Below are 14,583 nucleotides of genomic sequence, written 5' to 3'. Positions count from 1 at the left end.
GGGCCTACGGAGGTGAACTGAAATAGGATTTTATCTATTACCTTTTCTAGTTGGAACCATTAGATAAGAGAAATCATTCAGTATTGTATACTTCACTTCTAGGGATTACATTTAATGCTTGCTTCACTTCCTGTCGTGAGAACATTCCAAATAGAAAAAAAAAAAAATCAAAAGGAAAGTAAAGGTGGAACTCTAAACTGTTAATTAGTCACTTAAAATAGCAGTGATAACAGTTTTAATATGATACCAAAGCAAACTCCTGGGACAGAATAGTATTCCTTATTTGCCAAAAATTAGAATAGGAGTTTGACGATCTGTTCTGTATATCTTCACTGATAAAGAAAATTATTTCATTTCAGGTTACTATTCAGTGATAGGCACCATTATTAAAACTGCTTCCATTTTTTGTATGCCTTATGGGTAATTAATTCCAAATTTAAAAATGGTGGAAGGTTTTCAAGTCCTTGAATAAACAACAGTATAAGAAAACCTAATGTAATTATTCAAAGTTTTACTTTACCATGAACAACTGCCAGGTTCAGAAACAGTAATGATTAGGATATTCATTTATATTGCAGGAGATTAATACATGCATTGCTAGGGCATTCCAGAGAAAAACAAATTGAGATATATTACATGCCTCTGACCTATTTGTTTCATGCATTTACATTCCTGAGCCATTCTGTTTTTACTGCAGAGAGCTGGCAACTATGACCTTAAATGCCTTCTGCTACCCGTGACAGAAACAACCGTAGTGCACTTGTTCAATAACATAGACGGTATAGTGTGACATAGTAACATAAACAGTAATTTGTGATGGACAGCAATTTCAACTGTGTCCACTACATGCTAATGTCTGAATCAACATGCCAATAATTTCTACCTTCAGAGTAAAATCTACCATGTGTTTTCTATTTACTGAATTGCTTCATTCTATTACCAAAGTGGATGAATATAATAAACACCTTGCAATGAAGATGACACTTTTTGAAGAGCTTACAATATATTCTTCAAACATTATACTAATCCTTCTGTGTTCTTTCCATTCTGACATTCTCTGAAAAGAGTAGCTTTTTTCTGTGAACTTCCAACAGTCCAACTCAATATTAGAAAGTACTGTTACTAAACATGAGTTCTAGCAGTTTCTCTAAACATTGTGTTGTATAATTTAAATTATAGTCTTCTCAGAAATTATTTGCTACAAAATACATTATTGCTTAAGAACATTTATTCGAGGTCTTCATAGGTACTGCAGAAAGGACAAGTAATACACAAAAGTATGGACTAAGAATGCACAACTGTTTAGGAAAAGAATGTTAAATGGTAAGTATAGGACAAATTTTCCAAGGTGAGAGAATCGTTATTTACATTCTGAAAGACTGAAGCTGCTGCCAACACACATTTGAATTTTACAAGTTCACCAGCATGTAGAAAATTTTCTGAAGGGAAAACAGAAAAGATTATCACAAAGATGATATGAACATACTGTACCATCTTCAAATTAGACAACAACCAAAAAAACCACAGAGATAAAGATTTATTTTAAATTCCTTTTTACTGGATTGGATAACAACAAAAACTTGGCATTTGCCACAGCAAGAAGTTGAACTATCAACAAAAGCATCTTGCCAAAGGAAGGTTACATTCATCCACTGCAGACATAGGGAGCAGCAGATAAAGTAACAAGAGGATATGGTTTTCATCTGTCTATAGTTTTATTGTGACCTGAAGTCAAATGTTTATAATTTACTTAAATAATTTTTTTTTCTTTTTTTTTTCTTTTTTTTTTTCTTTTTTTTTTCCCAGGTAACAAGTCTGGTTTTAAAGCCAGTGGCCAGTGGGAACAATTGACTGAACACTTCTTCCAAAACTGTAAGTTTATCTTTAATGATTGGAACTGAACTATCAATACATTATGAGTATTTTCAATAGCATGAATCTGTGCTTGTGTTTTTTGTCCAGTAGTGGAAGATGATTTTGCAAATTTTCCGAATTCTGGTATGATGCTTTTGCTTTGTTGCTTCTGCTGAAATGTAAAGTTTCATCACTGATGAAAGCACTCTGTTCATCTCCACGTGCTTAACTGTTGACCACTTTTTTTTTTTCTTCACTGGCCATCTAAATCATATAAAATACTTGTCTTTGACCATATCCACTTTCATCCTAATGCCTGGAAAAAGTCACAACCTCTTCAAAATGGAACGAAAACTGAAATATAGCCTGGTAACATTAGCTACATCAGGAGATCTCATGATGCTATATTAACCTCTGATCTGATCTGGAACTGAAGGTCAAAAAAGTCAAATACTTCTTGAAATGTCAGTATTTGTAACTTTCCAATTACACCAATAGATGATCACTACAAAATGAATAGTACCAAAAGAAGCTATGTTGTCTTGGTTAAGAAGATTAGATAGGAAACTGGACCTTTATCTATCAGTAGAGTTCAAACAAAGAAGGGATATTGCTGTAAGCTCATTTTTAACATATGAGAACATGTTCTCATTTAACTAATACAAATCCAGAACAATTCTAATGATCTTAAAACATTTCTGCATTTTTAATAATGCAGCTAGGTTTAAAATCCATTTATGTGTTAGCTCATTCACTCCACTAATGAAAGACCAGAAAGAGAATCAAATAAGGCAAAATAAGATTATTTATTTTAAGGTCATAGTTATTGGGTATGCCTGTATACACACAGTCTATACAGTTCTATCTTGAACCAGTGTGGTTGTTTTTATGACAGAAGAAAACAATCGTATACCTGTTTTGAGAACTATAAACCCCTATTGGAAATGCAAGTGGACTTCACAGAAGGGCTTTCTTTGTTCCATGTTCCTCTTCTGTACAATGACAACTTGAAGTCTTACAATATGAACTGAATTTTGAACAGTTACATCCTTCTCTGCATTTTTTAAAGGATAATGTTAATTCAATATCACAACACCAGAAGTACATAATTATAAAGGGTGAAAGAAGCTGCATTCAAATTACCCATGAGTCTAAATGCTTGGCTCTGTATAATTACTTTCAAATTATTTCTGTCAAACACACGTTATAGTTGAGATAGTCATTTATATTTTAAAAAGAAAATTAAGAAAATCAAGGAAGAACTTACTTAGAATTTTTAATATGAAGAACTTGTTCTTTAGCAAAAAGTATCAGTGTTTTTACACTGGAAGTAAAATTAGCAAACTATGTACTGTGGATATGCTGCAAAAAACAGATTTGCATGTTAAAGACTACAATGCCAGCCTTCAATATGGGCAATATGATGATCCAAGATAAAGTTGGATCCGGTATGTATGTGTGTGAAAACTTTGCACATTTAAAATTGATTTTTCATTTCTATGAATTGCTAGTTTTTACTGCTATCACATCTAGCTTTGAGTGAGAAATCTTGAAATCACACTATTGTCATGTAAACCACCATTGACTCATTTTTAGCACTTAGAGTTGTATATGTTTCTAGCTCTGTCCTACTTTTAAAAATGTGAGTGACCAGAAAGTCTAAAATTGAAGTATAAATATAGACACACTGTTTTTTATTTTTTTTCACAGAAATTTGTTTCTATGTAATATTTGTGTTGATGGTTAGCACAGGAGACAAAGGAAAATAAAGGAAACTTTCCACCTTCTTCACTGCATATGTATTTATGATCACCAAGATCTGTTCCTCTATGTACTTCATATCAATTTGAAATAGAAGAGGCAACCACCCATTGGTAAAGATGCACAGTAGGGCATCTGGAAGTTCCAGGATATATTATCTCCTTTAGATTTACCGAGCCTTAGTAGAATGCAACTTTGTCTCAGTTCTATGCCAGAAACAAATCTATAGATTAATGAATTGAACAGAGAACAGGATAGACAGCCCAAGCTGAAGACAAACAGAAAGTAGTAGATGATATAGTACTGTAGAATGATTTATCCTTTGCAGCAGTGATAGAAACATGGTATATTATATAGACCACAGAAATATGAATAAAGCCATTTGTATGAGACCACATAGTTGCTTTCTATTTAGAAACCATATTTCATAGGAAAACAAACAAACAAACAAACAAAAAACTTTAGAATTATTGAAATATTTTTTATTGGCTCAGTTTCCATATCTTGATTGCTGTTATTAACATTCTTCATTCTGCAGAGTTAGACTTTCTGAGACCTAAAATATAGTACTGAGTTCTAAGTCAAGTGATTTTGAAAGACAGTTATTTATTGATGAGATACTTTAACAGTTATGATTTCAGAGCACTGTGAACAGAGGTGTTTTCCTCTAACAGTACTTGCAAGTATTTCATATTGTAAAGTAACATTTCAGGCTTTTTAGTTATATAAAGCTCACAGTTCCAAATATTGTAAATTGGTCATCTCTAATATGTCATCTGTGGAGGAGTGCTATTTAATGGAAAATGACCTAGCCTAAACCTTAATATAGATGAGAGCTTCCGTTGGATCATTTTATGTTAAAACAGAAGAGAAAAAGTCCTGGGTGGGAAGTTTGCATGTTCTGAATGGTTTTGAGCAATAAAAATACTTAGGATGTGCAATCAGTGTCATGGTGAGTCTGTGTCAGTTGGATGTGTGTGGCAGACCACTGAACATATAGGTCCTCTTCATGCTACCTTGAAGTATCCACATACAGATGCCAGAAGCTTAGTCACATATGAGATGTAACATTCCTTATATCCATGCTGACATCATTTGGCACAGAATTTGAGTTAATGTAAATTCAAGCTTGTTGAGCCAGCTAGAAATATGGTCTGGAACATGGAATCTTCTTTAATATTGCAAGAATATTTTTTATGGTTAAATCTCACTAATTCTGGTAGTCTACTTTCCCAGGTACCTTCCAGTGAATGCTCAAAGTATACACCATACAGCCAAATCAGCTAAGAAATACCTATAATTGTTTAGAGTTAAAGTGGATGCTGCCAAATACACACAATTTGGCAGACAGGGGCTAGGCTAGGCTAGTTAGGCAGGCCAAGGTACTTAGATCTCAATATCTCTTATCCCTCTGCTGATGCAGTGGATATAATAGCTTTTGTATGTAGCACAGAACTGCCATGCAGAAGTGGCAAGGTAAAATAACTGAACTGATCTGATCTTTAGTATTGATAAAATCCTTGTGTACCGGACTATTTTTCTTTGTTTGCTAATGCTAATCTGGGAAACAGCATGGATTTTGAAAAAAAAAAAAAGAGTGGAAAGAATCAAATAAAATTAGCTTTTTAGCTGGGTATATTCCAGTTGAAATGTTGCATATTCCATTGTGCTGACAATTAGTATAAAATCACAACTGCCACAAAAATGTCACCTAATGCTATATGTTTCTACATTAAATATGTATGTTTCTATTCCACTAAGGACAGCTGTTTTAGAGCTGACAGGAATGCTGTATAGATTTCTGTTTCCTGGAGACTTTGTTTCTGTAGTTAATTAAGATGAGGAAATTCCACACTATGGCGTCATCAGAGACATGTGTAAGTGCTAGAATTCACCCACTTGATATTGTGTAAAGTAACAAGGCAAATATTCAAGAAATTATTATTATAGGTGTTAAGTACTTAAGTATAGAACAACTTTTCATTTCTTAATAAAAAGCCATTTGATTAGAACACATCGTGTTGACTCTACTGTAAAGCAAAAGTGTTATGGAATAATGATTTGAGCTAAATAAAATAAAAATAATTTTCACATTAGAAACAAACTGTTTAATTTCTTGCTGCAAAATTCCTAAATATCAGTCAGATTGCGCTAAACTTTTCAGAATGTATTTTCAAGAAAATTATTTATTTATTTATTAAGAATAATTGGCACATAATACTAAAATACGTTGATCTTAGCACTTCAGAATTATATGTTTTGGCAACGATTTAGTTGATAAGTTGTAGTAACATATCCTTCCTGGAGGAAGGGAAAACCATCAGAACTTCATTCCAACAAAAAATATTTTTTTCAGCTTCAGTGGAACACTGTTTCTGATGAAATGACTATTTAGTGTTAACTAGTTTAAGTATGAAAATTATAATGTAAATTCTGATTTAAATGGAAAAGATACAGTATTGTAATTAAGGCTCACAATAGTGGTGTGGTTACGTGTGAAAGAAAAAAAAAAAAAAAAAGAGGCTTATTCAGCACTAAAGATAAATTATTGTAAATCCATAGTAGGTGTATGTCAAAAATGAGTTAAAAGTAAACCACAGAAGATTTTCCATTATTTCTAAAGCTCATGACAGTGCAAATTGTATTGCTGACTGATGGATTCAGGAATTAGTCTGTGGAAAAGGAATGTTAACTAAACTGTTTGTAACTGAAAGTCTTCAATATGCATTATCCATATGAATTCCAAATACACGGAGCACTGGGGAGAGAATAATTTGTCTCACAAAATTCTTTCTTTCATTTTGTTGTGCCTCCATCTTTTTTCTCTCAATTCCTATCATTGGATAAATCAGAGAAATAAAAAATGTCAGTGACTTTGTAAAGACTTCAAGACAGTAATACTTTTTTTTTTTTCAATAGGAAGAGTTAAGAAAATATTTATACAACATATGTTAACAGAATAAACAATTATAAGCCAGCAACTTGCTTGCTTTTTCAGATGTTTGTATAATCAATGGTCATGATGCTCATTCAGAAATTGAGAAAAATGGTTTGAATCTAATAAAAGATCATATAATACTGCTCTGCCAAAATAATCACATAGAAGAGATGGCAGGATAGCTAGTCTGTAGCATAACACTATGTTTGATTCTGTAAATACATCAGCTAAAGGGATATTCTTAAAGGAATCATCAGAAGTGACTGTCCCCATTTAGAATGTGAATGTCTGGAATATTCCAGTGTGAACACTTCATTGCAACTCAGTGAGATCCCTAGCAGAAATTTCTAAACAGACTTATCATCTGCAAATAAAAGGCAAGAAAAAAAATTGCTCTCATGAAATAATGTGGGAAATAAATAAATAAATAAATAAATGGTTCTATAAAAGGTTCTATTATGTGGGCCAGTAGTTTACCAGCTCTGTGAAGTGACCTAGATGGTATGAAGAGGGGTGCTTTCATAAACTAGTGAGTAATCAAGCACTTTACTTTGAAAGATGGGCTTCTGACCCTAGTACATATTGTACCAGATCTCATTACAGTGCAGTTGCTGAGTTGAAAATGTTTTTTATAAAACCATTTAAACACCCAATTACTAGAAAACATTCTGTGCTCATGAACCAGATGGGGTATACAGAAACAATTGAATGGACATGTCTTGAACCTATTAAATAAATTAAAAATATTAAGTAAGAGCAAATTAGAAATTAAAGTTTTGAAACTGTGCAAAATTATGTTGAGATGAAAATAGAAGAGAAATCTCCATCCTCAGTTTACTAAATCCACAAAACTGCAGCCTGCTTTGTGGCCTGAACAGATACAATCACCAGCTACGTGAAATAAATTGCCTTTAAATCTGCTTCCTTAATAGTAAGCTTTCTTTGCACATAATTTGACTTTCTGGTGCATCTGGTAAAAAAGAGCATTGTCTTACTGATGAAGTAAGGAAGAAAAATCCTACTGTTCTTATTTGGGCCAATTGCAGAACTGTCCCTGACTTTTGGTTGCTTAATGTTTTTTTAAACAGTCAATACTAAAGGGTTTATGACAATATGATTAAGTGTAAATAAAAAAAAAATAAAAATAAAAAATAAAAAATAAAAAGGTTTATCAAAAAGAATCCAGATTTTGTCTTTTCTCAAAGAAGGCTCCTTTTTTTTTTTTTTTTATCTTGCAAAAATATAAGTGCGGTGAACTGAGACCATGTAATGCTCTTGTGATAATTTTATAAAACACTTTTGATTTGGTAGAATTATTTATGGAGACTGGTCTGGCAAAATATTTTGAAAGCAAATGTATTGCTAATGTGCATGTATACCAGTACTAAGCTTGGGAACATTTTTTGTTTGTTTCTTTGTTTAACTCTGAGAAAAATACAAACATAAAAAATTAGGTCTAATAATTTTGCTTGGCATCAAAAGATTGTTTTGAATATATGTTATATTTCATTGAGTCAGAGGCTGTTATGTCATTATCTGTTAATAATGGAAGAAAACCAGAAAACAGTTGGGTGAGAACGCTAAACTATTAGAAAAGATTTTGTTTCATAAGAAAGCCAGCATAACTCTAGAATTATAATAATATTACAAATGCTGATAATTTGACTTAACAGAATTTAATAATTTAAATAACCTACAAGAACTAGATGCCTAACATGTAAACAAGCTCTGTAAACAATTGGAAATAACCATAAACTATAGAGTACAAGGATATAAATCACAGGCCAAGGGGGTGGTGCATTAACAAATGCTTGACTTTTTGTCACCATAAAATTGTGACATCTTGTTATTTCTGGAGTTGTTCAGTATAACAAAACAAGAAGAACTAATAGGTAGTATCTTATCAAAACAATTTCTGATCACTGACATAATTTCCACAAACAAATTACTTGTTCATCTACTATGGATAGATCTTTAATCTTTTTGTCCTGTTAGTAAATGTAGTAGCGGTTTTCCTAATATTTGCCTACAAAACCTTTGACTCTGAATATAGAACAAAGCCCTGTATGCAACATTGGTTTAAAATGGTGTGAAGAAGGAGGAGTTGTCATTTGCAAGTAGTCACCCCACATTAACCCTCCTTCTATCCCTCTCTCACCTCAGCCATGAAAGCCACCAGCCCTATCCATGGAGAAGGAGAGAGCAGACATGCCCTTCCAGACCTATTGATTACAGCTGATTGATACTTGTAAGATCTCTTCTGAGACATAACACTGTTTTGGTCATCCACATATATGTCTGGAAGCTGTGAATTGTCTGAATTTTCTGCACTGTAAATGAATACATTCATAATTATCAATGTACATGATGTATTATCTTCACATTTGCTTTTTCCTATGCTGACTTTTGGGAAAAAAAAAAAAAAAAATCTAACAAGGAATTATCTGACAAAAGTTGCACTACTAAAATGAAAGAGTTTAGTTTCCCAAGATCTTACACTGAACGCCTACCACATAGACTCATTGGGATCAAAGTATCAGGAGTGAAATCCTTTCTTCTAAAACTTTACATGATTTATTTTTCTAATGCTATGAATGCAAATAAGATCTAAAACACTTGTTGAAATAAGCTCTGATGAAACGGATCTCTGTACAGAAGTAGAAAAGGTGACTGGAGGTAAGTGATATTTTGGAATCGAACAGAATATTCTTTTGTATGACTTTTCAGTTATTCTTAATATTTTTACAGTCTTCTAGAAAGAGTCAATGGTTTTCAGAAAGCATAAGGTAAGTGTAAAAACCCTTTGAAATGTGCCAGAGTTGCTTACACAGACATGAAGCTGTTGATTCTGATGGAGATGGCAACTGATGAGAAAATTAACGCACTGTTTAAAAGTATCTCTGAAAAGTAAAAAGTGGTCTGTTCTTTTGAAAAGGTCTTTACCTTAAGGGAGTATAAGTACTCCAAAAATGCACAGATTCTTTACCATTTTTCAGTAAGTATAAAAATGTCTTAATACTGAAAATAAGTTCAATTCAAAACAAAATGAAACAATAAAACAAACAAACAAACAAACAAAAAAACACATTTATTTTGAACCTTTTTCAGAAGCTCAAATTGTTACTGACAGACTGACTTTTTATTTATTTGTTTTGTTTTAAAGAACAAACTGAACATAGAAAAAAAATGCACGTCAGGAGAAGCTGAAGCAGAATGTTTTTACTCTTTCATTAATCTTTCCCATTTGAGTAATTATCTAAACTTATGGTAGCTTATTTACTCTCTCCATATGGGTTATCACAGTCTTATGTGTAAAGGAAGGGTAACAGTTGCACTTGGGATTTATGAACATGAAATACAGAATTTCTGAGTTGAAAATATGTTTCCAACTTTATATCAGTAAAGTTCAGGAAGGACAGTGATAAACGTGTACTTGAAGAACAATAAGATCATTACCAGGGCTGGTGGTTTTACTGTGCTGGCCTGCTGAACTCTGAGCGGTGCAGGGGCATGGAGAATGGGGTCTGTGGTCAGTCCCTGATGCTTTGTCTCTGCTATTCCTTCACAGTCACTCTCTGCCCCTGCTCCACGTGGGGTCCCTCTCACGGGATGTTGTCCTTCCTAAACTGATCCTGCGTGGGCTTCCCACAGGCAGCAGCTCTTCAAGAACTGCTCCCATATGGGTACGTACCACAGGGTCCATCCATCCCCCAGGAGCAAACTGCTCCAGCACAGGTCCCCCACGGGTGGCAGCTCCCCCCAGACCCCCTGCTTCTGCGTAGGCTCCTCTCCACAGGCTGCAGCTCCGGCCTGGGGCCTGTTCCTGTGGGGGCTCTCCATGGGCCGCAGCCTCCTCCAGGCCACATCCACCTGCTCCACCAGGGGCCTCTCCACAGGCCGCAGGGGAACTTCTGCTCCAGCACCTGGAGCACCTCCTGCCCTCCTTCTGCACTGACCTTTGTGTCTGTGGGGCTGTTTCTCACTCTCCCAGCTGCTGTTGCACAGCAGTTATTCCTTTTCTTAAATATTCTCTCACAGAGACTCAAACAACATGACTCAGTGGCTTGGCTCTGGCCAGCAGCAGGGCAGTTTTGAAGCCAGCTGGATCTGGCTCTGATCTGACATAGGGCAGCTGCTGGGCTCTGCTCACAGAGGCAGAGTACCTGCAGCCCCCTGTTACCAAAACCGTGCCCCGTAAACCAAATATACTGTGATAATTAAATTAAATGTTCTAGTGTTCTACTTAGTTTAATAGAACATTCTATTAAAAGTTAATATTAAGTTTAGAATTTATATATTTCTCATAACATAAATCTTAACATGTGGTACTCATCTTTTAAGTTAAAAGGGCCAGAGCCTCAGATGGTGCAAATTGGCATGCCTTCACTTTCAATTGCTCCATCCACTGCTATGTGAAAAGTTTCTCTATATCTTGCAGCTCACATTTTTATATCAACGGAATTTTAGACAGTCTAACTGTCTTTGCCAGCATCACAGTTTCCTTCTTTCTTACTTAAAGAATTCAGTCAGAGCTTCTCTGATGCTGTTCCTGGTAAAACAATCTCCTAGCATATAATCCAAAATCCACTAAATTAGTGCAAAACTGCTTATTAATAGAAAGAGACTTTGAATCATGATGTGCATTGAAACATGCTGAGGTAAAACACAACACCTTACAAGAATTAATATGTTTTCCTTTTTCCTATTACTTTATTTATTTATTTATTTGTTAAAAAATTGCCCCTGGGTCAGGGCAATCCCAGACATGAGCACAGACTGGGAGAAAAACTCATTGAGTTCCTGCAGAGAGAGACTTGGGGGTTCTGATGGACGAAACGATTGACATGAGCTGGCAGTGTGCACTTGGAAGCCCAGAAGGCCAACTGCATCCTGGGCTACATCAAGAGAGGAAGGGCCAGCATGTCAAGGGAGGTGATTGTCCCCCTCTGCTCTGCCCTTGTGAGGCCCCACTTGGAGTATTGCGTCCAGGTCTGGGGTCCCCAGCACAAGAAAGATGTTGATCTGTTAGAGCAGGTCCAGAGGAGGGCCACAAAGGTGATCAAGGGGCACCTCTCCTATGAAGAAAGGCTGAGAGAGCTGGGGCTGTTCATCATACAGAACAGAAGGCTGAAGGGTGATCCTTATTGCAGCTTTTCAATACTTAAAGGTGGCTTATAAAAAAGATGGAGAGTAACTTTTTGCTCAATCAGATATTGACAGGATGAGGGGGAATAGATCTAAACTAAATGAGGGGAGATTTAGATTAGAGGTTAGGAGGAAATTCTTCACTCAGAGGGTGGTGAGGCACTGGAATAGGTTGCCCAGAGATGTTTTGGATGTTCCATCCCTGGAGGTGTTCAAGGCCAGGTTAGATGAGGCCCTGAGCAAACTGATCTAGTGGGTGACATCCCTGCCTATAGCAGGGGGGCTGGAACTAGGTGATCTTTGAAGTCCCTTCCAACCCAAGCTGTTCTGTGATTCTATGATATCTAAATAGCCCGCAACCCCAGATAAAGGCAATCAAAGTTTATGGTGTGAACAGAATTGAACACAATCCCTTCAAAGTCCAGTTTAGCACACTAAAAGCAAGAAAAACCTTCCTCTATTACCTGCTTTGAAGAAATCTCATTAAGATCTGAATGATATTTACCTTATGCTTCTGTTTTATGTGTTAGGAAGAACAATTCTGATTGAGCAACAAAGTTAATAGAAATCATATGCAAACTAAAAGGAACTTTGAAAGAGCAAGCTCAAAATCTAAGTGTTTGGGGCAAATTGCAAGCAATTAGGAACTGAAACTCAGTGCATGGATATAGTTCTGGATCAACCTCATTGAAAACAATTAACAGAATGTGAAATCTGTCATCTGTTATGTTCTGCTATGTATTGTCATCACTTAGTTGTCCTAAAGTTGCCAAATAACCTACTGAGAGATCTTTAAAACAACTTAAAAAACTAATGTTATAGTATCGGTAAACTTTTAACCTGCATTACAAGTGACAGGTTTTTGTTTGTTTGTTTGTTTTTCAGGAGATGAGAAATTCACAGATGGAAGTACCAACAACCTCTGATATGAAGTACTGGAAACCAGTTACAATGTATTTCTGAGGGAGCCCAATAAAAAAAAAAAAAATTAATATAACTAACTGGAGAAAACATGCTAGCTTGAACCTAATTTAGGAATAAATAATAAAGAAATACATAAATAAAATAGATAATAAGATAGTTACCAAAACCAATATTAACATCTAGAGAAGAATGGTTTTCAGCAGAGATCAAGAGATCTCTCATGCAAATACATTCTGTCTGTCTCTAATATAGGCAAAGGAAAAAAGAAGTTAAAGACAAAAATTACTGACAGCTTGCATTTAAGTAATATAGGTAGAAATAAAGAACCTTAGAACAAGAAAAACATCACTGGTAGTTCATTTTGAGAGTGACTTGTTTACCTCAGCATTTCATTATCTCCAAGTATTCTTTTCTTTAGAAAACAACTGTGTGCGTCTTTTAACATCCATGCATTTACAGATAGCACATTCATGTAATACTGGAACAGGTTATTTTTCTCACCCTATATACTGTATATACTTATCATATATACTGCATATTTATTTGCATTATAAATAAACCTTGACTATAAGCCAACATACAAACTAATGCTGGTTTTCAAAATAATTAGTTATTCCATGTTGTGAGGACATAGATAGCATTGTTTTAGGATTGTACTTTAAAAACTGTATTTACTTCCTTGGGAAAAATCATGGGACAAAGCTTTGGCCACAGCTTAGATTTTTTTTTAACTTCATTTTCTGTCTATGAGATAATAAGGATTCCCCACCTCTATATTCTGGCTCCAAAACAAGTTTAATGGACCAAAAAGAACGAAGAAGGAAAAATAAAATAAACAAACAAACAAACAAACAAATATCCAGCCCTTAAAGACCAGGACAAATAATGGAGGAGATCATGAAGGGCATGTCTGGGAAAATGGTATCCAAGTTAATTACATATATTTAAAAAGGAATTTTTCCATCCTGTTCTGGATGATCTTGCCTCCTTATTTACACTGTTTTAATAACCTGGCATAACGTATCTGAAGAAAACAGATTTACCTTACAATACTATTTGTATTGTTCCTTGCTATTATTGTTATTACTCTTACTATTTATTACTCTGCCTTGAACTCGGTATTTCAACCAACATCTTGGGCTATGTCTTTTATCAACATAATTAATAAAGACAATTCTGTCCAAAGTTAGTAAATAAGCAATATTAATCAATCACACTCTTTGCCAAGAATATATATGTTTCAATGGAATGAAATATCATATACTCAGGGAAATTTTATCTATTTCAATTCACCATACTTTTCACTTTATTTATTTTATTTTCAAAAATCTCAGTTAGAGAGTTAGCAATTCTATGTCCTTTACAATTTCTTTCAAATAAGCTTTTGAAAAAATTGTCTTCACAATTTCTTTCACAGAAGCTGAAGATACATGATCTCAGATGACTGACTTTTTAACGCTACTACCATTTTATTTTTACTTTTAACAGTGATTGCATCCGATTATAACTTCAAAATAGGCATATGTAACTTTTTTGAAGTTCATGGATATTCCATATTTTCACTTCCCGTTTAATGTCTCCAATTTTGATGGGATTGTTTTTCTGTCTGTAAAAAAGTACATCTTATTCTTTACTTATGAGGCCAATTAAAAGATGACCATTCCAGGGGAAATATATTTTCTCCGGTGACTGTGAACACCTATATTGTATTCATTTGATATATTAAAGTTATTATATCTACAGTATCATTTGAAGTTGGCTATGCCTGCAAGAAGTGCAAACTTTGGAAATGGAAATGAAAACACATGATTAATGATGTACACTGACTTTTTTAATGATGTAAGGAGTATTCTTATTTTGATCTTATGTTTCTCCTTGAAACTAGATTTTTGTGGCAATTGTACCCAGGCCATTCTATGGTTCTATAATTCTGTCATGTATGATACTGAGTGGGAACAATG

General features: G+C 34.5%; 1 long non-coding RNA gene across 1 annotated transcript in view; it reads left to right on the top strand.

The window, feature by feature from the left end:
• The window catches only part of LOC121070682, a 30,203-nt gene extending 16,880 nt beyond the window's left edge, over positions 1 to 13,323 (top strand). The window contains exons 2-4 of the long non-coding RNA XR_005820169.1: positions 1,807 to 1,872; positions 8,717 to 10,236; positions 12,584 to 13,323. This is a non-coding gene — a long non-coding RNA (uncharacterized LOC121070682). The remainder of the gene's footprint in view (positions 1 to 1,806; positions 1,873 to 8,716; positions 10,237 to 12,583) is intronic.
• Positions 13,324 to 14,583: the final 1,260 nt, after the last annotated feature.

The sequence above is a fragment of the Cygnus olor genome, chromosome 1, assembly GCF_009769625.2.
Source record: "Cygnus olor isolate bCygOlo1 chromosome 1, bCygOlo1.pri.v2, whole genome shotgun sequence".
NCBI classification, from domain to species: Eukaryota; Metazoa; Chordata; class Aves; order Anseriformes; family Anatidae; genus Cygnus; species Cygnus olor.
This window is presented reverse-complemented; position numbering and strand designations above follow the sequence as displayed.